The sequence below is a fragment of the Triturus cristatus genome, chromosome 9 (genome assembly GCF_964204655.1).
Source record: "Triturus cristatus chromosome 9, aTriCri1.1, whole genome shotgun sequence".
In the NCBI taxonomy this organism is placed as follows: domain Eukaryota; kingdom Metazoa; phylum Chordata; class Amphibia; order Caudata; family Salamandridae; genus Triturus; species Triturus cristatus.
In genome coordinates this window covers 976,712,948-976,735,512 of record NC_140592.1, presented here as the reverse complement: position 1 = coordinate 976,735,512, position 22,565 = coordinate 976,712,948, and positions in this window count along the sequence as shown.

Sequence of the window (22,565 nt, the reverse complement as noted above, 5' to 3'; positions counted from 1 at the left end):
ATGACCTAGAAAAAACGGAGGCGTCCTGGGCAAATAAATTGGGAAATCCAGATGTGGATATTTATATGTGCCTTGCCTTATCCTCAAAAATTTTGGTATCCTCAAGCCTAAAAGCACAACTATATAAAACACTATTTAACCTCTATTTTACCCCTGCTAAACTTTATCTTTGGGGAAAAAGGGCAGATGAGAAATGTCCTAGATGTGGTTCAGGACCCGCTACTTTGATACATATGTTGTTTGAATGTGAGAAGCTGGCTCCATTGAAAGAAGGGCTGCTAGGTTTTTGGGAGGCACGGTTTGGTCTTAGGTTAGAAATAACTCCAACCCTGCTGGTTCTCGGCTACAATAGTATGTTGGCTCTTAATACTGAACAAGAATACGGTCTGTTTCTGGGGGCAGCGGTATTAAGGATATTATTAGCTGCAAGATGGAAAGATGCCCTAGCCACCAAGCTTCTATATGTGGCTTGCCAGAATCCTAGGAATATATAAACAAGAGCTGTCCATATATTCATGTTGTGGCAGACAAGCTAGAGTCCGTGGGAGGAAGATCTGGGCACACATGGCAGAATGGAGCAGAGAAGTAAGGATGGAGTAGAGGGGGGGAAAAGGATGAAGACGAAAGGAAGGGAATATTATCCTGAGTAGTTGTAAAGAAATTTTTGCTGCTCTTTTGATCCTCCTGAGCTAACCTTTCTAGGATCTATCTATCAAACTTGTAAATTTTAATTTAATTGCCCGTTGTCTCCTTTTTCATTCTTTTAATCTGTATGTATTTGTATTTATATTTTTACTGGATATGTTGCAATAAAAGAAGCAGGTTTGATCCACAGATTTGTAGTTCCAGATTGTGCAGCAGACACAGTCAGTCAGAGTGCAGAGCCTGGTTGGTGCAAATCAAACTTCCAGCATGGACACTTCTTTTTTCTTAAGTTTCAAGCAGCAGATCTGAGAGGCTCTGTCCCTCATAGATACGTATTTAAAGTTCTCTGGGTCAAGCAGGGGAGCACTCCTGTCCAATGAGGTACAGGACAACACCCCAGAGTACATGAATATCCTCCAAAGTGTGGCACTATAGTCTGCCAGAGAGCACCATTTCTCCAAAATTCAACATGCATGATTTCCAGCAGCAAGACAATGGGATCAAAGAGTAGGGGTGTAAAGAATTGTCTCCTCCTGCCTGTCTCCTCCTTCTATTGAGGATTATTGTTTATGGCCCCTCCCTCTGCTCTGGCTTTCCTAAGTAGAAGAACCCTGCCCTCCCACAATGGCTCTCTAACTCCAGGGGCTACTTATCACCTCATCAAAGCAGCCTGGCTAATTTACTTAACTCTGACCAATCAGGACAAACCACTGAACGGATGAATTTTGGCATACATACAAGAAAGTCTTATAACTTCTTGTCTGTACATTTTAGGATACAGTCAACAATAGCATATTGCTGGACTTATCAGTACCATTCTAGAGAGTCCTTGAATGATATTTGTATGACATCCTTGATGCTAGTTATTATTTAATAACTTCTCGCGATGTTAACCTATGAGGCTGCGGATCTGTAATGGGAAAAATGAACTGGGTAATTTCTCTAACACCAGGGCCTATAAATATTTTTTTAAAGGACTCTGTGTATATCTATAGGACCCTTCACCCCTGGAACTCCTGGGGCAGACCTTAGGGGTTCTAATTATGTAAAGAAGTTGCAGATCCTCACTCCACAGTGCTCCTAGCACAAAAGTCGATTTTGGGAAGCACGTTACTACGATGTGGGGAGGGAAATGTGCAATTTTACTAAACCCAAGGCATATAAAGCTAATTTTATAAGGAACATCCTTATAAATACCTACCCCCGCCACTGGGACACTTAGGGGAGACCCTGGGGAAACCTGATATGCCTAAGCATTGTAGGTTATCAATTTTTAAGTGCCCCAAACACCAAAGTTGAGTTTGGGCATAGTTTGCATTTCAAAAGCAGTCCTGCAACACAGGGCTACTTTTAAGCAGGCCTCAGCAGTGCACACATGCAAGTGCAGAAAGGGTTGCTGGCCTCTAAAATGCCATGCCCTATTATATACTAGGAACTTAAAGGTAGGGTTTATCCCCCTGTCCTATTGTGCACTAGGGCACTATAGGGGAGGTCATGCTGATCATAGGGGTACCCTAACCCATTGTGTAGCCTAGTGTATGTAGGCATTTCCACTGTATTATAAGTTTCTTTTTATCATAGCCCTGGCCATGGTTTGATAGAACCCAGGGACAGTCAGTTACCACCAGTACCAGTCAGCAACAAGTATGACACACTTGATTCACAAAAGTAATCTGAGACAAAATCCTAACTTTACGACTTTCGGTACAAACATTACAGCAAGCAGGAGCACTTTGACAGCTCCCACTTGCTGGAAGTGAAGTGTTTGCCTTTGCTTAGTGGGAGCTTTGCTAGCCCAAAAGCAAACAGTTATGTCCCAGGGGTGGGCACCTTGGTACATAGCCGGAGCTGACCCTGGGGGCTGATTGTCCCCAGTGCCATATTTGGCCCCAGGAGGTGTTGTCCACTGCCTGGACCCCCTCCTTTCTTGTGTATGGTCGGAAAAGGTAGTGATCCCCCCTTCATCAGTTCCACAAAGTATTTGGCACCAGGAAGGTGTTGGTCCCCAGGGACAAGTTTACATGCAGACTCCCTGTTTAATTTTTCTTGTTACTCTGGTGAAGTAGTGGTCCTTGGGACCCGAGGGTCCACGTGTCCCAGCCTATTATAGCCCCGGGGAGCTGGTGCTCCCCAGGGCCTGGGGGGCAAGAGGCCCCCTGAATACAATTCACATAAGCCCCTGTAGGTTGTGGTCCCTGGGGCATAAATATGTCCATGAAGGGGGGCCCCATCCGCCCATTTCCTTTTTTTTTTAAATGTGTGCATGCCCTCATGAGCTGACCCACCTGGGGGGTACATTAAAAGAAGCATGGGAGACTGCGTTATTTTTTTTAATTCACATTGATATTCCTGAATTTCACTGTGAATGAAAAAAGGCTGTTTTTTGCCCTGGTGGTTTTCCTCTGGGACCCAAGGTGCAAGGCTAGGGGGTTAGGTTAATCATACCCTGCCCCCTTTTCGTCTTTTTTGTGGTTTTGTTTTAAACTAAAACCGAGTTCCAAGATTGCTGCCAAGCTCTGCAGATCTCTACACAAGTTCATCATTATACGCGAAAGCATTGCGACCCTAGATTTCCTTTAATTCCTCAAAAACTACTGATGACTTCATCCAGTGACTGTGAGTGTTTTAAAGATATGTACCAAACTGTATTGTTGAATCAGTGGGTGTATGACTCTCTGTATGGATGATTCAGTTGGTGTGTGAGATTGACTGTATAAGTGAGTGATTAGGTGTCTTAGTCAATGTGTGGATAAGTGATTGGTTGTGTAAATGTTTGCATCGGTCTGCCAGTTGGTGCCTAAGTGATTGTATGAGTGTTTGAGTGAGTTTATGAGTTGCTGTATACGTGATTGGTTGGTTATCTGAGTCCCTGTATGGGTGTCTGAGTGTCTCAGTGGGTGGGTGAGGTTTGTCTGACTGCCTAGATGGATGAGTCAGTGGGTGGGTCAGTGCCTATATGGGTTATTGAGTGTGTGTATTAGGGGCTGTATGGGTGAGTGAGTGTGTGTTTAGCTGTGTGGGTGATTGGATGTGTCAGTGGTATATGTGTGAGTAACTGGGTATGTGAAAGACAGTATAGGTGAGTGAGGGGGTATAGGGAATGTGAGAGTGGCTGTATGGGTAAATGTGTGCTTGTGTCAGTGACTGTATAGGTGGGTGAGTACATGTTAGAATCTGTATGAGTAGGTAAGTAGGTGTGGGTGTAAATGTATGGGTGAGAAAGTGGTTGTATGATTGACTGTATGGGTGAGTGAGTTGGTGTCTGTGTACCTCTATGGGTGACTGATTCAGGATGTGAGTGGCTGTAGGGGTATATGAGCGGATATGTCAGTGGCTGGGTTAGTGAGTGAGTGGGCGTATTAGTGGCTGTATGGGTGAGTGAGTGGATGTGTGTGTAAATCTATTCATCAGTGAGTGGGTGTATAAGTACTGGTATGACTCTGTGAATGGGTTTGTGGGAGTGAAAGTGGATTTCTGAAAGGTTTTATGGAGTGTGAGTGGGTGCATTAGTGATCTTGTGGATGATGTTATCAGGGATGTCACTGAGCATGTCATGAGTGATGTAATATGTGAAGTCATAATCAGTGTATTGTGGGGGCACGAGTTATAGTTAGCTCAGCTAACTGTAACTGCTGAATTTCACTGAGCCTAACTCTAATGTTCCTGTAACCTTGGTTTGTTCAGTTAATTTCTAAGGTTTTTTGTATTCCAATTCCTAACTATAACTTCCCTGTAACCTTTGTTTTTCTGAGTGAATTTCTAAGGTTTTTTAAATGCAAATTCCTAACTATAAGTCCCTTTAATCTTTGGTTCTTTCAGTAAATTTCCATGTTTTTTAAGTAGTAATATCGTTTGCAGAGTGGTGGAGAAAGGGGGTGCGTCATCTGACCAGCTATTAGGAATCCTGCATTGTAGGGCTTAAAGAAAGTACTTGGAGGGCTTTTTAGCCCCCATGGTCCATCAGCATCCAAGAGGACCTAATGACCTAATCAGTAGTGCACTAGGAATTGCATTTACAGAGTGACGGACAGTGGGGGAGTGGCATCCGAAGACCTCTTAGCAATCCCTCTGTGTGAGGCTTGCTTAGTGGCTGAAACATGTTGACCTAATGCACTAGATGTGTAGGATTACTAACTCATCCTATATTATCACCCTCTTTTTAACCTAATCCCCCTCCCCTTTTTACCTTCATTTTTTAGTACCCCGGGGAGGTGATGGTCCTCTGGGCTGCGGGGGTGGGTGCACATACCCCCCTGCATTTATTTATACAGATTTGCGGGCAACGCCTGATACGTTAAAAGCAGTGCCCTTGGGAAATGGTGGTTCCAGGGGCTTTTATAAGCCTAAGGAGGAAGGCCAAGTGAGCCCTCTCCTTTTTATTATTTTTCAGGCCCCCAGGACCTGGCCCACCCAGGGGCTTAACATTATAGAAACACAGGAGCCCATTTTTCTTTTTTTTACATTTTCCAGTGAGAGCCGCAGATCCAGCGCGACTTCCGCCCAAAAAAAAAACAAATGCTTTTTTGCCCAAAAGGCCTAGGGGGTCAGGGTATTCCTACCCTTATCCCTTTTCTTTTTTTATGCTTTGTCTGGGACTCGGTTGAAGTGGCAATATGGCTGCCAACACTTCTTGTTTGAACTGTTGGCAGCCAATCACATTTCCACACAGGACTGTTGGATATTCATAGGATCAGTGTCCCTAGATATACAAATTTGTTTTTTTTATTAACTCTAAAAACCACTGAACGGATTCACACCAAATAACGAAAGCACTCTTTCTGCCAAATTTGATGTAATTTCATCCAGCGGTTTGGGCTATAGTCCTCTTCAAAATGCCTTAGGGAATTAACATTGAAAAAACTATTTTTGATCAGCCCTTTTTCTTGGCCTCTACTTGATGGATCACGTTGAAACTTTTCAAGTGCCACAAGAATGATTAGCACAATCTTTTGGGGAATGGTGGCAAAGATATAGGAAAGAATTTTTTTTCCCCTATATTAACTAGGTCCTAATTACAACTTCCCACTGGCGACCACCAGTAGATAATATACTATAATATAGTATTCATAGTATTTAACATTGCAAGGTTAGTCCTCCAGTATAAAACCTAACCTATATGCCACATACACAGCTTTGGAATATGGTGTAAACATAGAAACATAGCACAAAGCAGATTGATTCTGCACCAGCGCATAAAAATGCAGTAACAGCAGTCAGCAGCAGCCATACTTAAGAGCATATTAAATCAAATATGGCCCACAGCACCACAGTTACACATCTTGCTGCATTCTCTTGCATCATAGGGAAATGGCAACAATACACAATAGTTATACAGTACAGTGCATTCATGCCCTTTCCCCCTGCACTGGCACTGTTTCAACAGCCTAGCACCAACAACATCATAATACAAAAGTGCCTATGTTATAGACAGGATTATTTTTCTGCAGAACAGGGCACCTTCCTCCACAAAAACAAATGTCCTCTTTCTATATCTGCAGCAGAATACAACACACATACAAAGAAGAAAGAAATAGGAAAAAAAATATTTCTCCTCAATACACTTCATCTAGGGAGGAGTGACTTTTTCACATATTTTCAGGTTTACCAGGTTTAATACATCTGTGAATGCAACAAAAGCCATTGGATTTGCATAGTCATACCCAAGGTATTCGCTCTTCGCTCTTGGGCTGAGTGGTCGCTCCCCAGTGTCCCTGGCGACATTTGGTATCGTTGTGCTTCGCTTGTATTCTAAACTGCCTCATTATTTTGCCTGCAGTCTGCCTAGGTTTCCGCTTTTGCTTTGTATGCACTTTTGAATTGCCATTTGAACTTTCCCTCTGATTGCGCGTTGTCCTCAAGCGCTCTGCTGTGCTCACCCCTACGCTGCCATTTTGTTTGTTATTGTCGTCCCCTGTTGCCCGCCCCGCCTCCCAGCTGAGCCGCCCTCCCACAAACTACAAACAGCGCTCCCTTACCTAGAAGCGCTGTGACTCGCTCTTCGCTCTTGGGCTGAGTGGTCGCTCCCCAGTGTCCCTGGCGACATTTGGTATCGTTGTGCTTCGCTTGTATTCTAAACTGCCTCATTATTTTGCCTGCAGTCTGCCTAGGTTGCCGCTTTTGCTTTGTATGCACTTTTGAATTGCCATTTGAACTTTCCCTCTGATTGCGCATTGTCCTCAAGCGCTCTGCTGTGCTCACCCCTACGCTGCCATTTTGTTTGTTATTGTCGTCCCCTGTTGCCCGCCCCGCCTCCCAGCTGAGCCGCCCTCCCACAAACTACAAACAGCGCTCCCTTACCTAGAAGCGCTGTGACTCGCTCTTCGCTCTTGGGCTGAGTGGTCGCTCCCCAGTGTCCCTGGCGACATTTGGTATCGTTGTGCTTCGCTTGTATTCTAAACTGCCTCATTATTTTGCCTGCAGTCTGCCTAGGTTGCCGCTTTTGCTTTGTATGCACTTTTGAATTGCCATTTGAACTTTCCCTCTGATTGCGCGTTGTCCTCAAGCGCTCTGCGCTGCCATTTTGTTTGTTATTGTCGTCCCCTGTTGCCCGCCCCGCCTCCCAGCTGAGCCGCCCTCGCCCCTCCCCCTCCACTATCCATATATGACAGTTGCTTCCGCGCGCAGCGTTCACGCGCAGCGACCGCGCCCAATCCGCGCCGAAGGTGCGCCAAAGGTAAGCCCGTCTACGCCCGTCCGCGCCTGGACCGCGCCCAGCGCCAGACCCCCTGGTCCCCGTATTGCCCACCCCTCCCGCATTACTTACGATGCCACCACCCTCCTAGCCCTTAACCCTGGGCGCTCCCCCAACTGCGTCCAAGCCGCTCCTGGACACACCCATGGACCCTTTTCCTGCTACTCCTGCAAGTTCGACGGCACCAAGAACAACTCCGCATCCACGAACACACAACAGATATCCGATCCCAACCACCTACAATGCTTCCTGCTCAACACCCGCTCGGTCCACAGACATGCCACTGACCTCTGGAATCTACTCGACACCATCTCTCCGGACGTCGCCTTCCTAACAGAAACATGGATGAATGCCTCTTCAGCCCCAGACATCACCATCGCCATCCCGGAAGGCTATAAGATCATTCGCAAGGACCGTACCGGCCACACAGGAGGAGGCATCGCTATCGTCCATAAGAATTCCATCCGTATCTCAACCAACTCAGATGTCAACCTCGCCAACTCTGAACACCTTCACTTCCAGATCCACATCGACCCCAAGACCACACTCAGAGGCACCCTCCTTTACAGGCCACCAGGTCCCCGCGCACAATTCAGTGAGGACATCACGGACTTCATCACTCCACACGCGCTCCCCTCCGAGGACTACATCCTTTTGGGAGACCTCAACTTTCACCTTGAAAAGAACAACGACCGCAACACCACCACCCTTTTGGACAACCTCGCAAACCTTGGACTTAAACAACTTGTCACTACCCCCACCCACATCGCAGGTCACACACTCGACCCTATCTTCACCTCCAGCAAGCATGTTTCCTTCAGCCACACCACAGCTCTCCTTTGGACTGACCACAGCTGCGTTCACTTCACCTACAACAAGCCCACATCCAACAACCACCCCCAACCCACTCTGCAAAGAAACTGGAACAAAATCACCATCGACCAGATCTCCTCATCTCTTCTTCAAAAGCCCCCCGCCCACTCCTCAAACCCAGACCAAGCAGCCACCAACCTCACCCAATGGTTATCCAACAGCGCCGACATCCTAGCACCACTGAAAAAACGACAAATCAAACTAGGCAGCAAGAAGGCCTCCTGGTTCAACGATGATCTTAAGAAATCCAAGAAACTCTGTCGCTCCCTCGAGAAGGCCTGGAAAAAAGACCCAACCACCAGCACCAAGGACGCCTTCAAAAACGCCACCCGCATTCACCACCAACTAATCCGAATTGCCAAGAAAGCAGCCTTCAAGGACCGCCTAGATAACAACGCCCACAACAGCAAGGAACTATTCAACATCGTCAAGGAATTTACCAACCCCTCAGCCAACTCCAACGACATCACCCCCTCTCAAGCCCTCTGCAACTCCCTAGCCTCATTCTTCCACAACAAAATTGCAGACATCCACAACAGCTTCGACAACCAACCAGAAGTCCAAGCCTCCCAATACCCTGCAGGTCCCCCACCCCCCCCGAACATCCTCAACGACTGGAAGCCAATTTCCACTGAGGACACCATTCATCTGATGAACTCTATCCACTCAGGATCCCCCACAGACCCCTGCCCTCACCACATCTTTAACAAAGCAGACTCCATTATTGCACCGCACCTCCGAGACGTCATCAACTGCTCCCTCAACTCCGCAACCTTCCCGGAAAGCTGGAAACATGCCGAACTCAGCGCCCTCCTGAAGAAACCCACAGCTGACCCCACCAAACTCAAAAACTATCGCCCTATCTCACTCCTTCCATTCCCGGCCAAAGTCATCGAGAAAGCTGTCAACAACCAGCTCGCTGCATTCCTCGAAACCAACAAATCCCTCGACTCCTCACAGACCGGCTTCCGAGCCAAGCACAGCACCGAAACCGCCCTCATCGCAGCAACAGACGACATTCGAACTCTACTGGACAATGGAGACACAGTCGCCCTCATCCTCCTCGACCTCTCCGCAGCCTTCGACACAGTCTGCCATAGCACCCTTCTACAGCGCCTCAAAAACATCGGAATCCAAGGAAAAGCACTGGAATGGATCACCTCGTTCCTCTCCGGAAGAACCCAGAGAGTCCGCCTCCCACCATTCAAGTCGGAGGCCACTGAAGTCATCTGCGGCGTACCTCAAGGGTCCTCACTCAGTCCCACCCTCTTCAACGTTTACAGGAGCCCCCTCGCGGCCATTGTACGTCAACACAACCTCAACATCATCTCCTACGCCGACGACACTCAACTGATCCTATCACTCACCAGAGACCCTAACACGGCCAAAACCAACCTACATGAAGGAATGAAAGAAGTAGCCGAATGGATGAAGCACAGCCATCTGAAACTGAACTCAGACAAAACAGAAGTCCTCATCTTAGGTACCTCCCCCTCCGCCTGGGACGACTCTTGGTGGCCAGAGGCCCTTGGAATAGCACCCATCCCGACGGACCACGCACGGAATCTGGGCGTCATCCTGGATTCCTCACTCTCGATGAACAGACAAGTCAACGCCGTTTCTTCATCTTGCTTCAACATTCTTCGCATGCTCAAAAAAACATTTCGCTGGATCCCTACCGAAACTAGAAAAACAGTCATCCACGCTCTAGTCACGAGCCGACTGGACTACGGAAACACCCTCTACGCCGGCACCACCGCAAAACTCCAGAAAAAACTACAACGCATCCAGAACGCCTCAGCCAGGCTCATACTAGACATCCAGCGTAAAGAACACATCTCTGATCACCTGAAAAACCTCCACTGGCTCCCCGTCAATAAGAGGATCACTTTCCGGCTCCTAACCCACGCACACAAAGCACTCTACGAAATCGGACCCGAATGCCTCAACACACGACTATCCTTCTACACCCCCTCCTGCCAGCTACGATCCTCCAACCAAGCCCTTGCCAATGTACCTCGCATCAACAAGACCACCATGGGAGGCAGATCCTTCTCCTACCTAGCAGCTAAAACTTGGAACTCACTTCCCACTCACCTTCGCCTTACTCAGAACCACCTAGCATTCAGAAAGCAACTCAAAACGTGGATATTTGACAAGTAACTCCCCACCCTTCTACAAGCGCCTTGAGACCCTCTGGGTATGTAGCGCGCTATACAAATCTTTTGACTTGACTTGACTTGACTTGAAGGTAATGCCCATTAAACTCCTCCCTTGCTCAGATTAATACAAATCAACAATCTGCACTTCGTAGAATTACTCAATATTTTTAAAACCATCCAAAACCAAGCAAAGTGGCTTTGTGTGGCTTCATAAGAATAACTTAGCAATCTGCATTGTCCATTTACCACATTCTGTGGTACAAAAATAACAGTCTAAACACATTGTAAAAAATTGCCAAACTTCATTTAATCATTAAAATAATAGCTCATATATATTAACGTTTTTCATTATTTTTACTTTAGGAAGAGTCAACAAAAACTATACTTATAAATTGAGAAGAAACATTTCTCAAATCCATTGCAATATACGACTCAATAGACTTCATAAAAACGACATGATGGAGAGAAGCAACAGAATTTCAATTGCAAATAGGAAGTTTCGTACAAATTACTCACGTCACCGTACATATGTTCAATGGAGAAAAGATATTAAACACAACAAAACACAGCAAACTACAGGTACATATAATATTTCACATAACAATTAAAACACTGTTATTTACATACCTTTTATTTTAAAGAATGTAGCCCCCTACTAGAAACTTTACAAATACATATCTATGGAGTCGAAAGTAAAACTGCAGAAATACATAACATTAACAACACAAGTGGTAGATACAGAAAACTTCCAAACAAAGGACATTACAATAGAATTATTAATGGACTGGTTTATAATGGATCCACAGATAGAAAATCTAGAAGAAGCGTTACTTGAACATATGCTAATAAAATGTGAAGTAATTTTTTGTAATGGGCATATTTACAAATATAATAAAAGAATGTAACAGTCTAAAACAAACAAATGCATATATTTGCAAATGTTATAAAAATGTATGTTTTAGAACAACATTTATCTTTGTAAATAGGGGTCTTAAACATGTACAACGTACCGCAGTCTGTAAATACGCCCCACCATCAGGGGGAGTGGCCGCTGGTCACAAGGTCACCCTGCTCGCCCCTGGTAAGTGTAGTTGCTTCACTGTGGCCGGTAGCAGCAGAGAGGCATCAAGCAAGCCCCACGAAGCGTCTCCCGCGAAGCGGGAAGCGTGAGTTGTTAATGAAGCACCCGGTGCAGGGGGGGAGTGGCCGCTGGTCACAAGGTCACCCCGCTCGCCCCTGGTAAGTGTAGTTGCTTCACTGTGGCCGGTAGCAGCAGAGAGGCACCAAGCAAGCCCCACGAAGCGTCTAAATAGAGGCATTAAGGCCTTCTAATTTCCAAGTACACCTTCTTGGAATCTGTTATGCATTAGCAATGAATGAGCATGTAAAAGCGCACGAAACGCGTCGCCATATTGACTTTGAATTTGATGGGTGCCCCCACTGGTGTGCTGCGGCTTTTCCCAGTAAAATGCTGAAACCATACTTACCTGTTGCGTGGTTCTTCTTTTGTGGACAAACCTTGCTGTTTGATGTTTTGCGGCCAGTCCTGCCGCGAGAAGAGCCCCGCCGTGCCTCCCGGTCTGTGCTGGCGCCAACCGGCGTTAGCATTGAAGAGCAGGAAGAGCGTGGAAAAAGTCGCATGGTGCAGCCCCCACGCTGTGAGTTCACATCGACCCACTTGGGATTTATTTGGACTATTGGTGATTACCTGCAAGCGAGTTCACTGGAACAATACTACAAGGCACTACGTAGACCAGCAAGCAGTTTGGCTGTTTCCGCCCACATGGGCCAACGTCACGAGTATTTCAGGTGCTTTGGATTGCTTGGCGTTTTCACTCCTGTCAGCCCATAAAGAAGTGCGCACAGTGCACGAAACGCGTCGGCATATTGACTTTGAATTTGATGGGTGCCCCCACTGGTGTGCTGCAGCTTTTCCCAGTAAAACGCTGAAACCAAACTTACCTGTTGCGTGGTTCTTCTTTTGTGGACAAACCTTGCTGTTTGATGTTTTGCGGCCAGTCCTGCCGCGAGACGAGCCCCACCGTGCCTCACGGTCTGTGCTGGCGCCAACCGGCGTTAGCATTGAAGAGCAGGAAGAGCGTGGAAAAAGTCGCATGGTGCAGCCCCCACGCCGTGAGTTCACATCGACCCACTTGGGATTTATTTGGACTATTGGTGATTACGTGCAAGCGAGTTCACTGGAACAATACCACAAGGCACTACGTAGACCAACAAGCAGTTTGGCTGTTTCCGCCCACATGGGCCAACGTCACAAGTATTTCAGGTGCTTTGGATTGCTTGGCGTTTTCACTCCTGTCAGCCCATGAAGAAGTGCGCACAGCGCACAAAACGTGTCGGCATATTGACTTTGAATTTGATGGGTGCCCCCACTGGTGTGCTGCAGCTTTTCCCAGTAAAACGCTGAAACCATACTTACCTGTTGCGTGGTTCTTCTTTTGTGGACAAACCTTGCTGTTTGATATATATATATATATATATATTCACTGAAAAAACCATAGGTTTCACACATGTTATAGTTAGCGGAAATTTTACTGATAAAAAACCAATGAAATTCCCCCGTTATAGTTACTGCAGGCAACTATAACTCACGCGACCGCAATCCTCTGCTGATGCTAATACTGTATTTAGACACTTATTTGCCCATGTCTTCTTCCATACATTTTTAGCTATACATATATTACAAATATTTTTTTTTCATAAAGACACATATGTCATCAGCAGAAGATTGCGGTCGCGTGAGTTATAGTTGCCTGCAGTAACTATAACGGGGGAATTTCATTGGTTTTTTATCAGTAAAATTTCCGCTAACTATAACATGTGTGAAACCTATGGTTTTTTCAGTGAATTTGCAAGGTTTTTTAAATGCTAATTCCTAACTATAACGTGTGTGAAACCTATGGTTTTTTCAGTGAATTTGTACGGTTTTTTAAATGCTAAGTTACTTTACGCCATTCGTGGCGTGCGCGCCCACTTAACGCAGTTCGCAGTTCGTTCGCAGTTCGTTCTGTGCGCGCACGGTGCGCTTCGCCCACTTTACGCAGTTAGTGCCATGCACGCACGGTGGGCACGCGGTGCGCGTAGCGCACCGCGTACCCACGTTACGCTAGATGGGCCATGTACGCACGATGCGCTTCGCGCACCGTGCGCACATGGAGGACATATGATGCACTTCGTTTTGAAAGGTAATATTTTAATTTTTCGTATATTTTATAAGCCATGCGCAAATGGTGCCCTTCGGGCACGATTTGCACACGGGGTGGAGAGAGTGTGGATAATTTTTTTTTTTTTTTTTTTTTTTATATTTTAGTTTATCTGAGGTGTGGTAAGCCATGCACAATTGATGGCCTTCGGCCACCAATTGCACACGGGGTGGAGAGAGTGTGGATGATTTATTTTTTTAAATAATTTTTTACCGTACACGTACGGTAAGCGTAATCGGCGAAATTACCGAAAAAATAAAAATTCAGTTTTTGGCCTTGGGGGATCTTTGGGGACTCCCTCAACATGCCTATGTGTGTGGGAGCTGTCTAAACAGCCCCTTTACATGTTTTTGGCCTTTAAATTTTAAAAATCACTCTCAGTGCGAGAGGGAAAATGGCGGCCGCCGCTTCCTGGTTTCGGCCGATTCGAATGTTTACTAAGATCTAAGAGCCAATCAGAATCGCGCTCGCGCACGCCACCGTACGCGTACGGTAAGCGTACCGTAAGCGCACCGTAAGCTGGCTCAGATATATATATTGATTTAAAGGCTATTTTCTCAGAATCTACTGAACAGATTTACACCAAACCTACAAAAGGCACTTCCTTGACCTGAGGACTACCTCTCTGCCAAATTTCTAGTAATTCTGTTCAGCCGTTCGGGCTGTAGCCCTGTCTAAAGGTCCTATGGAAAAATGCATTGGAAAAACGCGTTTTGGGACCCCCCTTTTATCTCAGCCCCCGCTTGACGAATCCCCCCGAGACTTTCAGGGTGGGAGCGGAGCGTAGCGCCCCACCTATTTTGAAAGATTTGCGAGGATTCGTCGACCGGCGCAAAAGTTATTCAAAATAGAATGTTGCGGATTTCCTATGGAAACGTGGTCCTAACTATAACTACCTACTGGCGACCGCCAGTAGGTAATATATATATATATATATATATATATATTCACTGAAAAAACCATAGGTTTCACACATGTTATAGTTAGCTGGACATTTTACTGATAAAAAACCAATGAAATTCCCCCGTTATAGTTACTGTAGGCAACTATCTACTCACGCGACCGTAATCCTCTGCTGATGCTAATACTGTATTTAGACACTTATTTGCCCATGTCTTCTTCCATTAAATTTTAGCTATACATATATTACAAATATTTTTTTTTCATAAAGACACATATGTCATCAGCAGAGGATTACGGTCGCGTGAGTTATAGTTGCCTACAGTAACTATAACGGGGGAATTTCATTGGTTTTTTATCAGTAAAATGTCCAGCTAACTATAACATGTGTGAAGCCTATGGTTTTTTCAGTGAATTTGCAAGGTTTTTTAAATGCTAATTCCTAACTATAACGTGTGTGAAACCTATGGTTTTTTCAGTGAATTTGTACTGTTTTTTAAATGCTAAGTTACTTTACGCCATTTGTGGCGTGCGCGCCCACTTAACGCAGTTCGTTCCATGCGCGCACGGTGCGCTTCGCGCACCGTGCGCGCACAGTGAGCACGCGGTGTGCTTCGCGCACCGCGTGCCCACGTTACGCTACATGGGCCATGAACGCACGATGCGCTTCGCGCACCGTGCGCACATGGAGGACATATGATGAGCATCGCTGTCATAGGTAAAATATATGTTTGGTTTATGACTGATAAGCCATGCACTAAAGGTGCCCTTCAGGCACCTTTTGCACACGGGGTGGTGAGAATGTGGATATTTTTTTTTTTTTATTATTATTTCTTACCGTATGCGTACGGTAAGCGTAATCGGCGAAATTTTCGAAAAAATTAAAATTGCCGTTTTTCACTTGGGGGATCGTTGGGGACTCCCTGGACATGGCTAGGTGCTTGGGAGCTGTCTAAACAGCCCCTTTACATGTTTTGGGACTTTGTTTTTCAATCCCCTGTCAGAGTGCGAAAGAGAAAATGGCGGCCGCCGCTTCCTGGTTTCGACCGATTCGAATGTTTACTAAGATCTAAGGGCCAATCAGAATCGCGCTCGCGCACGTCACCGTACGCGTACGGTAAGCGCACCGTAAGCGCACCGTAAGCTGGCTCAGATATATATATTGATTTAAAGGCTATTTTCTCAGAATCTACTGAACAGATTTACACCAAACCTACAAAAGGCACTTCCTTGACCTGAGGACTGCCTCTCTGCCAAATTTCATTAAATTCTGTTCAGCCGTTCGGGCTGTAGCTCTGTCTAAAGGTCCTATGGAAAAATGCACGGGAAAAACGCGTTTTGGGACCCTCCTTTTATCTCAGCCCCCGCTTGACGAACCCCCTGAGACTTTCAGGGTAGGAGCGGAGCGTAGCGCCCCACCTATTTTGAAAAATTCGCGAGGATTCGTCAACCGGCGCCAAAGTTATTCAAAATAGAATGTTGCGGATTTCCTATGGAAACGTGGTCCTAACTATAACTATCTACTGGCGACCGCCAGTAGATAATATATATATATATATATATATATACATCCACCAACAAAAGTCACGTCTGCTCCAGCCTCTTGATGTGAGGAGTATGTGGCGAGGTGGCGAACCTCACAAATTCAGCACAAAACTGCAATCACACCCAATACTAAGGGTGGGCGTAGTTCGCGAAGTAGCACTTCGCGAAGCTTCGCAAAGTGAAGTTCGCACTACGTGAGCTACGCGTAGCACTTCGAGAACTGCGTAGTAACATGTTCGCACTGTGCAAGATGTTGTTTTCAATGATTGCACAGTGCGGACAAGCAACCGGCACTGTGCAATCATTGAAAATGGCATCTTGCACAGTGCGAGCTGTAGTTTTCTGCTGCTCGAGTAGATTTTTACTCGAGCGGCAACTTTCTCAACGCGAACTGGTAGTTTCTCAACGCGAGTTCACGCATTCCTTGGTCACAAGTTAGGCATATGCATACTTCCTGCCTTATTTAAAGAAACAGGGTGTGTGTTTAATTCTCATCAACTTAGAAGTAATACTTTGCATTGTATGTACACTTTTTTGACATGAAGAAAAGCAATTGTCATCAGCATTTCATTCAATAAAGTTAGCGCGATCAAAATACTTCATTAGCATTATGATGTTGTGTTGTAACGTGAGTGCAGGTAGCTTTTATCCAATTTCTTAGCTTTATCATCTCATACACTTGTGCAATAACATTTCTAATAGTGGAAGGTGCCCTGTGGCATACGGTATTTGGGAATGTTGATAAACACTCCATCCTTTGTTTTTTATTTCACTTCTGAGAGAGCCATGTATGCTCAATCACATAACTCAACTGCAATAATGGTGCATAGTCATGCTAAGTAAATATCAATCAAGCCCCAGTGGGCAATATGCAAGCCTTCTGCTTGAAAACTTTACCAAGTCCAATTGTTCCGTTATAATAACCATTGATAATGAGGAAGGACCTCACAATAAGCTTACACAATTATGCCTATAAAATATATACATATATATATATATATAAATATTCACGCTCCAAAGTTGCCCCCAAGCAATGAGAAGCACTCGAACCAGCAGCAAGGTTAAAACCTTTATTGGGTACAAGCGGAAGCCGTCAAGCCGATCCCTTAAGCAGCTTTACTGTCCGTGATTGCCTGACACGTTTCAGAGATAAACTCCTTCCTCAGAGGCTGTGACAGTCAAGTATGCGCATGGTCGACACCGCCCACTCATTTAAAGAACACTTCGCACGTCCGTTGATTCGACTAGTTCTGAATGAGACTGTGCATGGAATTCTGGGTCTTGTAGTGTCCACAATTAATTCCCTGGATGGGTGCGCCAATCTTCCTGCTGGTAAGTTTTCGAGCCCTGGATGAGCCTCAGCTTGCGGGTCCGCTTTAAATCCCTCATTGCCGTTCCACATAAGGGGTCTTCTTGGATAGTAGACCCTCGTGGCTCCCACATTATCGGGATGGTGATTGACGGCTTCCGCTTGTACCCAATAAAGGTTTTAACCTTGCTGCTGGTCCAAGTGCTTCTCATTGCTTGGGGGCAACTTTGGAGCGTGAATATTGTTGGCAGCAGCCCGGCCGCCGAGGAGCACCATCCCGATAATGTGGGAGCCATATTGCAGTCTACCCTCACTCACTCGACTAGCAAACTAAAGTGCACACTAATCAATTGCAGATCGGCTAACAAACATCCTACAGTCATTTATGATCTCATCCTCTCGAATGATCTGGACATCATCATCCTCACCGAAACATGGCTAAAGAGCTCCTCTGCTCCCGTCCTTGACTTACTGGTCCCCCCTAGACATAATATACTTCGCCTGGATAGAAGTGAGAAACCCGGAGGGGGATTAGCCTGCACCAATCGAAACACCATCACAGTTAATCAAACAGACTCCACCTCCCGATCCTCCTGTGAATATCTTTGGACCAACATCTCTGATGGCAAGGGTATCATCTGCAAACTTCATATGATATACCACCCCCGGGTGGTAATCTGAAGTTCATTGATGAACTAATGGAAGTCATTACAGCAAACGCCAACTCACAAGTACCGCAGATGTTTCTGGGAGATTTCAATCTCCATTGGAACAAAACTGGCGATCATGATGTAAACGGTCTCAAATCCTTTCTGTCAGACCAGGTTCTGTCCCAATTCTGCGACAGCCCAACCCACAACAAGGGGGTGATATTAGACCTCATCATAGCAAAAACAAACACTATATCACTAGAATCCATCTCCCCATGTGACTGGACAGATCACTACAGCATATTCTTCTCCATCAACAGTGAGGTCACTCCAAAACAAAGCCAACCTACAAAAACAAAACAATGGAAAAGGAATTTCCAAAATATTAATCCCAACGCCTTGGTATCCCAATGTAATTCCACCCTGATCCCCTCAACAGACATGGCTGATGTCCAGGATCTCACAGACATTTACAATGCCACTATGCTTGAAATCCTTGATACCACAGCACCCCTCCAAGAAAAAAACGTCTCCACAAAAATTTCCAAACCATGGTTCAATGAGAACCTAAGCTCAGACCGACGCAAGTTAAGACTAGCTGAGCGAACATGGAAATTAGCACCCTCCACTGATCACCTATACCAACTTAGAGCGGTGAAAAATACTTACACCAGAAAAATCTTCAAAACACAGCTGAACCAAGCCATTAACCGTCCCAAAAAACGATTCGAAATCGCAGAACAACAATCGCGTAACTCTCCAAACATAGTGGAGCTAAGCAACCTGGCTACCCCTGACTGCGACAAGCTTGCCAAATTCTTCCTACAAAAGACTAGAACCATTGAAAATGACATTCATTCCAAGAAAGATCTCCAACAAACTACTGATCATGAGTCTTTGCTTCACACACAGATCAAGGACCATTTTAACTTTCCAATCAAAGCTCCAAAAAACAATGCCAACTGGCACTCCTTCTCACCCATCCCAGAACACGAAATCTATAGCACCCTGCTAACAATCAACCCTGCCAATCATTTCTACGATCCCCTACCCCCCAGCTGTATTAAAAATGATAAAGACCTCTATTCTACCCCTATGGGCAAAAATTGTTAACGCCTCTCTGAGGCAAGGCTCCATACCTGACTGCCTTAAAGTCAGGTCACACCTATACTAAAGAAAGCCAACTCCCTCTCCACAGACCTCAACAACTATTGCCCTATATCCAACATCCCCACTCTGGCGAAACTATTGGAAAAATGTGTACGAATTCAACTCTGCAACCACATCGAGAACTTCAACCTGCTAAACAAACACCAATCCGGCTTCCGTCAAGGCCACAGTACCGAATCAGCACTCACCAACATTATGGATGACATTTTAAAAATGTTAGATCATACTGAATCATGCCTATTGATACTTCTGGACCTATTTTCCGCTTTTGACACGATTAAACACGGCAATCTACTGTCCCTACTTGAACGAGGGATGCGCCTAACCGGTCCAGTGTTCACCTCCTTCCTAAGCAACAGAACCCAAAGAATCAAGATGAAGCAATCATTATCTCAACTATCCATGGTCACCCTAGGAGTTCCACAGGGATCAGCACTACCACCAATCCTTTTTAATCTACTTATGGAACCCCTTGCCAATGCTCTGAATTCTGCAAACATCCTATATCACCTATACGCAGACGACACACAACTATATATGAAAGTCTTCTCACCAGATGACTTAATCTCCCTCAACGCCATTCTTCATAATATCCAAAGCTGGGTCAATGGCAACCACCTCATGCTCAACACCAAGAAAACTGAATTCCTCCTCATCTCCCCTCCCAATCACACACCCAAGATAGACTTATGGCTGAAGCATCTAACTTCCTTTAATTGCGCCCCACACATCATTGACTCCGCAAAATCCCTGGGAGTCACCCTGGACAAACATTTAAATATGCAGGCGCAAATCTACAATGCCACCAAGGGAGCCAATTATCAGTTGAGTATCCTAAGGAATCTTAAACCCTTCCTCCCACAGGCTGATCTAAAAATGGCAGTACAAGCACTAGTACTACCGAGACTGGACTATGGAAGCACCACTCTATGTGGTCTTCCAAAATGTAAGCTAGCACCGCTCAGGGCGTCACTTAACGCTGCGGCCAGGCTGGTCACCGGAATAAAAAAAAATAACCACATCACCCTGGCCTTGAAGACTCTGAACTGGCTACCCTACGAGCCGAGAATACAACTAAAGATCGCCTGCATGACACATAAAGCCCTACATACCAACACCCCCAGCTATTTAGCACAAAAAGCTGCTACTCATTTACTTATACAACAACTCACACACCTACTCCCTCACCCATATTGGCACTCACACACCCACTCACTAACTTATTCAGCTACTCACATAACCACTAACATCACAGCAACTGAGATACCCACTCATACACCTATTCAGCCACTCAGACATCCACACGCACACTATTACATATAGTCACACAGCCGCTAAGATTAGATATGTTAGAAATAATATATGACTTATTACTAGTACAGAAAGAATTGTAATTTAACATATGCTGTAGCTTAGTATATTTATTGTAAGTCTCAGAAACATTTACAAAACACTTGCAGCCATGGTATGATGTCATCAGTGATGCCATTAGTGATGTCACTGACCATGTCATGAGTGATGTAATATGTGAGGTCAAAAGCAGTGCATTGCGGGCCGCTTGTTATAGTTAACTCAGGTATCATTAGTTGCTGGATTTATATGGTTTTGTATGAGTGAAATCTGTGCCTAAATGTAACGTTCCTGTAAGCTTTGGGTTTTTCAGTGAATATATATCAATACACAGACATATATATATTTAGAGATACATTTTTGGGAAATGTTCATGCAGATTCATCAACAGGCACCAAATATATATATGCAACTGAAAAACAGCTGCATTGGTGAGTGAGTAGTAGTATGCAGGGCTGTATGGGTGATTGAGTGGGTGTGTGAGTAGCTGTATGGATGAGGAAGTGGGTGTGGGAATGGTTGTATAAGTGAGTGAGTAGTTTAAGTGTGTGGATAGGTAAGTGAGTATGTGTGAGTAGTTGTATAGGAGACTGAGTGGTTGTTAGGGTATGGGAATGTGTGAGCAGATGTATGTATGTGTGAATGGTTATGTAACAATGAATGGTTTCTACAGTGAATTGCCAAGTTTTATAAAATTCTATTTCCTAACTATAGTGTTACTATAACCTTTGTTTCTTCCTGTGAATTTCTAAGGTTTTTTACATTCTATTTCTTAACTAGTCGAGAAAGGGGTCGAGGCCTCCCACGAGCTCTCAGCAATCCAGCTGTGTGGGACTTACTGGAGGTAACAGGAGTGGTTCCTGGCCCCTAAGGACCCTCATCATCCAAGGAGACTTAATTCCCCAACCAGTATTGCACCAGGAGGTGTGTTTTTAGAGTGGTTCAGAAAGGGGATGGGCCTTTGATGAACTCTCAGTAATCCTGCTGTGTGGAACTTACTGGTCGTAACAGGAGGGGTTCTTCGCCCCTAAGGACACTCTGCTATCAAAGGGACTTCATCCCCCAACCTGCAGTGTGCCAGGAGGCATTGCCAGTTATCATGACGTTATGCTGGACTTCTATGCTCTACAGGCCGCTTATTAGGAACCTTTAATCAATAAGTCCCTCAAAATTTAAAAGGTTCCTCTGGCCTTTGCTTATTTCAAATTAATCCTGGATGTTTGGAAACCCCCTAATTCATGGGTGCGAGATCCCGCTACATATGTCGATTTCTCATTTGAGGCTGTTTTCTTGAGGTTCACACTGACCAACCATACATATTATATTGACTACTCAGTTGGACATTCAAGATCCCTGACGAAGTTCCCTCCGGCAATTGGGAATGAAACGCGTTGGCTGTGTGCCAGTTTTAAGATTAACTAAATAAAGAAGTATTTTTGGAGCAAAATTGGCTGGATTGATTGACTCCGCAACGAGTGCACCTTCCATTTTTCTTGAACATTTGCAGAGTGGTGGCCAAAAAGGCTGGCCTCTGACAAACACTTCTCAATCCTGCTCTGTGAGTGTTACTGGAAGTAACAGGAGGGGTTCTTGGCCCCCATGGACCCTCAGCATCCAAGGGGACTTCATCCCCCCAACCAGTAGTGCACCAGGATTCATGTTTGCAGGGTGGGGAGTAATGGAGGTAAAAAGAGGGGTTCTTGGCCCCCTCAGACCCTCAGCATACGAGGGAACTTCATCCACCAACCAGCAGGGCACCAGGAGGCAAGTTTGCAGAGTGGGGGACAAAGGGGGCGGGGTCTCTCATGAGCTGCATCAGGATCCATGGCTCCACAGCGAATGATGGTCGCACTGAGCACCATGGAGGATCCGCAAATTCCTGCGTGTTGTGAAAAAACATTTATACGGCAATTTATTGACCTTTACGGGTCCCTCTGGGAGCCTCTTACACACCCATGAGGTCAGAGTACCACTACCCTGACCCCTTTATTCACTTTCTACAGACATTTTCAGCCCGGTACCATTTCCCTACAATCAAAATGGCGGCCG